We start from the raw sequence: 6,660 nt of genomic DNA, 5'->3' as shown, positions 1-6,660 counted from the left end.
CGGGACAAGAACTTAGGACCCACTGAACATGGGTATAAAGAAGGATGCAATTCCATGGCCCTCCACCCTCTGCTGGCAGAGGGCAGCTGCCCCACATGAGGGGAAGCAGTGGCAGGGCAGAGCCAGCCCCAGAGATGCTGGCCATAGCAGGGTGACAGGACTGACAGAGCTATTAACATACTACCACCTGTCAGGCTGCAGACGGCCAGACTAAAAGAACTGTGAGCATGCTATTACACCCCCTCTGGTGCTTTGTAGTCTCAGGCACCCCTGCTTGGGTGCCACTGTGTTCCTCTCAGTGCAACACACCTGGTCTAGCCGAAAGCCCCACATGGAGCCCACTCCTGTGCCAGCACTTGAAGCAGCCGGCCAGATCCCACACTCAATGGCTCACACACCCACTTCTGCCAGGAGCTGAGCACACAGCTGCAGCGGCCATAGGATTGTGCTGGAGTGCAAGCCTGGTGTGGCCTGGTGAGCTGAGTAGACTGGGCATCTCCAACAGCGAGCCCAGGTCCAAGTAAGGCCCAGGCCCAAGCCACCGGAGGTCTCTGGCTGGCAGAGTGTCCAAGAAAAATCCTGCATGAAACTGATGAAATCCATAAGCAGAATATCATTCTATAATATATATGTGATGCGCTATGCTAGGTTCTAGGTGCACAGAAAATATTGGAGGTGGGATCTGTCTCTGCCCTCACAGCCTTTACAGAGAGAACAGACAAGAAAAAAAATGGGGAATTATCATTATAAAGTATGAAACATATTATAATAAGAACTGTGTTAAGAAGCCCATCAAAAAGGCACCTAACTCTGTCTCTGGGTAGTCAGAGAAGGTAGAGAAGGATTCCCAAAGAAAGGTTACCTAATTTAAGACCTAAGCAGTAACTGGGAATGAACTGAATAACAGAGATAGAATGAGAAGATTTTCCCCCTAAAAACAGTGCTCCTAGCTGGGCGCGGTGGCTCATGACTGTAATCCCAGCACTTTGGGAGGTCGAAGTGGGTGGATCACCTGAGGTCAGGAGTTGAGGACCAGTCTGACCAATATGGTGAAACCCCATCTTGCTAAAAATACAAAAATTAGCCAGGTGTGGTGTTGGGCACCTATAATCCCAGCTACTCAGGAGGCTGAAGCAGGAGAATTGCTAGAACCCAGAAGGCGGAGGTTGCAGTGAGCTGAGATCACGCCATTCCATTCCAGCCTGGGGGACAGAGCGAGACTCCATCTCAACAAAAAAAAAAAAGTGTTCTTTCAGTTTTCTAGGACCTCCTTCAAAGATGGAGTTTCATTCTGTCACCCAGGCTGGAGTGCAGTGATACAATCTCGACTCTGCAGTCTCCGCCTCCCAGGTTCAAGGGATTCTCCTGCCTCAGCCTCCCAAGTAGCTGGGATTACCAGCACACACCACTACGCCCAGCTAATTTTTGTATTTTTAGTAGAGACAGGGTTTCACCATGTTGGTCAGGCTGATCTCAAACACCTGACCTCAGGTGATCCGCCTGCCTTGGCCTCCCAAAGTGCTGGGATTACAGGTGTGAGGCATCACACCTGGCCATCTTTTTTAATAATTAAAACATCCGCAAGACTCTTTATTTAAGGTTACATGGAGTTATGTAAAAGGGTTTACTGAAGAAAGGGTTTACTAAAGTTGAAACTCACAAAAGCAAGGAACTAGCCCTGGGCCTGGAAGTGGGCCAGACACCATGGCTTAGATTAAGGTAGGAGAACAGCTTCCAGTTTGAAGTTAAAGTTTGTTCTTACTTTTATGGCTCTTTCAGGTGCTTAGTGTGAGACAAAGCAGCAAGTGCTAAGAGGCCGTATTTGCTCATTTCTGCTTGAACCCCTGACTCTGTGATAAAATACAGCTCTTGGGAAGAATGTCTTGAAGTCAGAAGAGGACACAGCACACAGCCTCCCACATCTCTCACCTGAGTTACTACATTCCTTAAAAGATAAATGAAGCCAGGTGCTGTAGCTCATGCCTATAATCCCAACACTTTGGGAGGCCAAGCCAGGAGAATTGTGGGACCAGGAGTTAGAGATCAGCCTGGGCAACATAGTAAGACCCATTCTCAAAAATCATTTTATTAAAGGTAAATGATCCTTGTGTTGCCTTTTCCTATACATAAGATAATATCCAATAAGGTTAGTGGTTATGCTTCTATAAGCTATAACCAGATGTACTTTTTTTTTTTTTTTTTTTTGAGACGGAGTCTTGCTCTGTCACTAGGCTGGAGTTCAGTGGCACAATCTTGGCTTACTGCAACCTCTGCTCCCGGGTTCAAGCAATTCTCCTGCCTCAGCCTCCCAAGTAGCTGGGACTACAGGCACATGCCACCATACCCGGCTAATTTTTTGTATTTTTAGTAGAGATGGGGTTTCACCATTAGCCAGGATGGTCTCGATCTCCTGACCTCATGATCCGCCCACCTCAGCCTCCCAAAGTGTTGGGGTTACAGGAGCGAGCCACTGCACCCAGCCAACCGGATATACTCTTATATCCAAACTTTGAGGGGATTCTGCTTTAGTGTAACATCTGAACACATTGGATGTGATTTTTTTTTTTTTTTTTTTTTTTTTTGACAGTCTTGCTCTGTCACCCAGGCTGGAGTACAATGGCGCAATCTCGGCTCACTGCAACTTCCACCTTCCGGGTTCAAGCAATTCTCCTGCCTCAGCCTCAAGAGTAGCTGGGACTACAGGAGTGCACCACCATGCCCAGCTAATTTTTTGTATTTTTAGTAGAAATGGAGTTTTGCCATGTTGGCCAGGCTGGTCTCAAACTCCTGACCTCAGGTGATCCACCTGCCTCGACTTCCCAAAGTGCTGGGATTACAGGCGTGGGCTACTGTGCCTGGCCTGGATGTGATTTTACACATACTGAACCTCTGCCACCTGTGTATGAGCAGTGGGCTGAAGAACTTCTGGAGCAGTCTGATAGGACACCTCTAACAGGCCGCTCCCAGGCTGTAGGCTTTGGTTTCTAGCCCTCAGTAAGACTTCTGAATAACACTATCTTTAATTCTTTAAAAGCTTGATGTTTCTTTAGTCAACATTAGCATGATTTAAACAGAACTATTTGGAGGAATTAAATGTTGTGAATTTGTATACTGGTTTCTGTTTCTCCAAATTGTGGTTAGGAGGACAGAGCGCAAATCCTAACTATTGGCCAGGTGCAGTGGCTCACATCTGTAATCCCAACACTTTGGGAAGCAGGGGGATCACTTGGGCCCAGGAGTTCAAGCCCAGCCTGGCAACACAGCAAAACCCTGTCTCTACCAAAAAACAAAAATTAGCCAGTCTTCTAACCCAATCTCTAAATAAATAAACATTTTAAAATAAAACTTTTTTAAAAAAAAATCCTTAATATTGAGCACAAAGAACCTCTCCCCAGTAAAGCCTCAAGTCTTGACTTTGAAGTTAATGACTGCACCCCTCTCCCTGCTCCCCACACTCTGCAAGCTGACTCAGGCCTGGGGTTTGTCTGAATCCCCTCAGTGAGCCATGATTGCGCCACTGCTCTCCAGCCTGGGTGACAGAGCAAGACCCTTATTAAAAAAAAAAAAAAAAAGGCCAGGGATGGTGGCTCACGCCTGTAATCCCAACACTTTGGGAGGCCAAGGTGGGCAGATCGCCTGAGGTCAGGAGTTCGACACCAGCCTGGCCAACATGGTGAAAGCCCTCTCTACTAAAAATACAAAAATGAGCCAGGCGTGGTGGCGGACACCTGTAATCCCAGCTATTCTGGAGGCTGAGGCATCAGAATCACTCGAGCTGGGGAGGCGGATATTGCAATGAGCCAAGATCATGCCACTGCACTCCAGCCTGGGTGGCAGAAGGAGGCTCCATCTCAATAAAAGAAAGACAGAAAGCCTCATCAGGCTGGTGGGACATTTGCCCCTCTCCTGCCTGGGAACATCTTGACCTTGATTGTGCTACCTCGTTCTTTGATGTCTTCTAGCTTTGACCCGTGCTGCTCCTTCTGATAACATCTGCCCTTTTCCTCCTTAATAAACTTTTCACTCGTTTTTCTAGACTCAGCCCAGGTGTTCCTGCCATCCCAGGCTGGATGCCCGTTCTGTACTCTTCTGGCAGTTGCACTTGAATTTAGTAACATTTGTCATTGTGCTTAGACAGCCCAAAATCACCGTTCCCACCTTCAAGCTGCTCATAGGCCTGTGGCAGATGCAGTATATTCTTTCATAATTGCCCTGTTTCGCAACATCTCCTAGCGTGGCTACTTCTGCTCTCAGCACATAATGGTTGATCATCGAGACTGAAGGCACACAGGGAACAGGGGACCCCAAGGCAGTTGAGGGCCCCATTGGACACAGTTGAACTTACCTGCATTGAACATTACCTCTTCCTCATGGGAGGAGGCTGGCACCTGCTTCTCTCTGTCAGTGGGCAGATCTCCCAAGGCCTGCTGAAGTTACGTGGAATTACATGGGTGATGTGGAGTTACATGAAGTTATGTGTGCTATACGGAGAAGATTGGACTCAAGGCTGAGGGCACTAGGGAGCCTCTGAAGGGTTTTAAGCAAAGGAGAGATGAGTGGCTGCTTGTTTTAGAAGGATCTCACTGATTGGTCTGTGGGGAATGTTCTGGATGAGTGAGATGAGTCATGCAGTCCATTGAGGGGCTTTGGGTGTGGCCCAAGAGAGCACTGATGATGGTGGCCATGCAGATGGAGAAAGCCAGGGGGTGAGGAGATGACTGCGGCTGAATCCCCACTTTGCTCCTCCCTGGCTATGGTTCTTGGACACCAACTTCATAGTATCACTGTGAGGAATACACAAGTGAATGAGTGTTTATAGTTACCCCCACACTTGTGGGGACAAGAGTGGCTTTATTTTAAACGTCAATCCACCATGTGACTCCTGACTAATCCCAAGTCCAGGAATGCCTCTAAAATGTTTAGTTGATATATTACTCTTTCTGTAAAAACATCTATTCATTGTAAGTTTCACCTCTTCCAAAAAAAAAAAAAAACCACCTGAATGCTATCACAGAAATCATGCACTGTGATGCCCCCAGAAGCACCTACACATTCCTCCCACAGCATGCACGCTTTTTCCCCCAAGATGTAAGCCCTGGGTCAAGGTGGCTGTGGTGCAAAAATCTGCCTGTCTTGCCAGCTGCCCAAGACCACGTTTCTGCTAAGTTTCCCCAATAAGTCACATTATACAGAAAAACTAGATTTGTCTGCCTCCCTCTTTGGTTTCAGAGCTCCTTCAGCATTTAGCGGTTGCTTTGCATATACAACCCTTTCATGGAACATTACCATTCCAAACATGTTCTGGAGATCAACTGGGAAGCACGGGAGGTGAGGGAGAGACAGCCCAAGGATGACTCTTGGGTCTCTGGCTTAAGGGAGATGGATAGATAAGTCAAATATGACTCACCCATGGGCATGTCAGGTCTTGGGAGTGGCGGGAGGAGGATATATATTTGGAATCTGTGGTGGGATATGTTCAGGCCCTCATGCCTCAGCCCTGGCTGGTGCTGGTGCCTGGTCCTCACCCCCCTGAACAGGACAGGGTGGATCCAGCACAGGCAGCCAGAGAGGCAGGGCTGATTGGAAATTGATGGGAAAAAAAACATAGGCCACCTATCTGAAAGGCAAAGCTGACAGAGGAGATCCATGTGGCCCTGGCTGAGTCACTTCACCATCTGGGACCTGTGCTCACAGGTGTGAATGGGAAAGACAACTGTGCCCAGCCCTTCTAGACACTATGGCCATGAAGTATGGATGATGATGCTGAAACTCCCCCTCTTCCTTCCAGGCCCTGCTCACACACCACCTCCTCCATGCACCTTTCCCAGTTCCCCAGCCAGAAGCAATCTCCCTCCACTCTAAACCCCTAGAACCTCCACATTGAGTACTTTTATCTACCCCAGGCCCTGGCACAGTGCAGGACACACCCAGGCACTCGCCATCACATTTGCTGCTCTGTTCCCCATCCCTGTAAGCGGCTAACAGGAGCCCAAGGCCAGTCTAGAACCTGTGGCTCCTGCTGTGGTGACTCAAGCCAGCAAGGGAACTGGGGTTCTTCTGGTGAAAAGTCTGAGTGTGGGGCAGAACAAAGGGCAATCAGGGCACCCCCGCAGGGGCTCAAAACAGGGGCCACAGATGGACACCACCATAAAGGATTTTTTAAAATTATTTATTAAAGTCCTTATAATTATCAGGTAGGGTATGTGGTTGTAATTTTTCTGAATAACTTCACGTGCACAGAAAAGTATCTGAAGACACTCTGTGGGCCAGTGGGAGAGGTCTCTAGAGGGGTTGCTAGCCAGAAACCAGTATGTTCTGTGGGGGCTCAGGAGATGCTCTCTGACCATGAGGAGGAACAGAGTCACCAGCGATGACCCCTCCTGCCTCTTCCTGGGCCAGGCTGCCGGTGGCGAGGCAGTGCCTCCCCGAAGGACTTCTTCAGTTCTTCCTGAGGCTTTGCATTTCCCCTGGAGCAGGCTGAGCACGGGAGGGCAGGGTTGTAGGAATACAAAAGACTGTGTTCCAAAGGAAGGGCTACTGCTCCAGATAAAAGCTGTCCTTTCCGCCGGGTGTGTTGGCTCATGCCTGTAATCCTAGCACTTTGGGAGCCCAAGGCAGGAGGATCACTTGAACACAGGAGTTTGTGACCAGCCTGGGCCA

The sequence above is a fragment of the Macaca nemestrina genome, chromosome 18, assembly GCF_043159975.1.
Source record: "Macaca nemestrina isolate mMacNem1 chromosome 18, mMacNem.hap1, whole genome shotgun sequence".
Classification (NCBI taxonomy): domain Eukaryota; kingdom Metazoa; phylum Chordata; class Mammalia; order Primates; family Cercopithecidae; genus Macaca; species Macaca nemestrina.
This window is presented reverse-complemented; position numbering follows the sequence as displayed.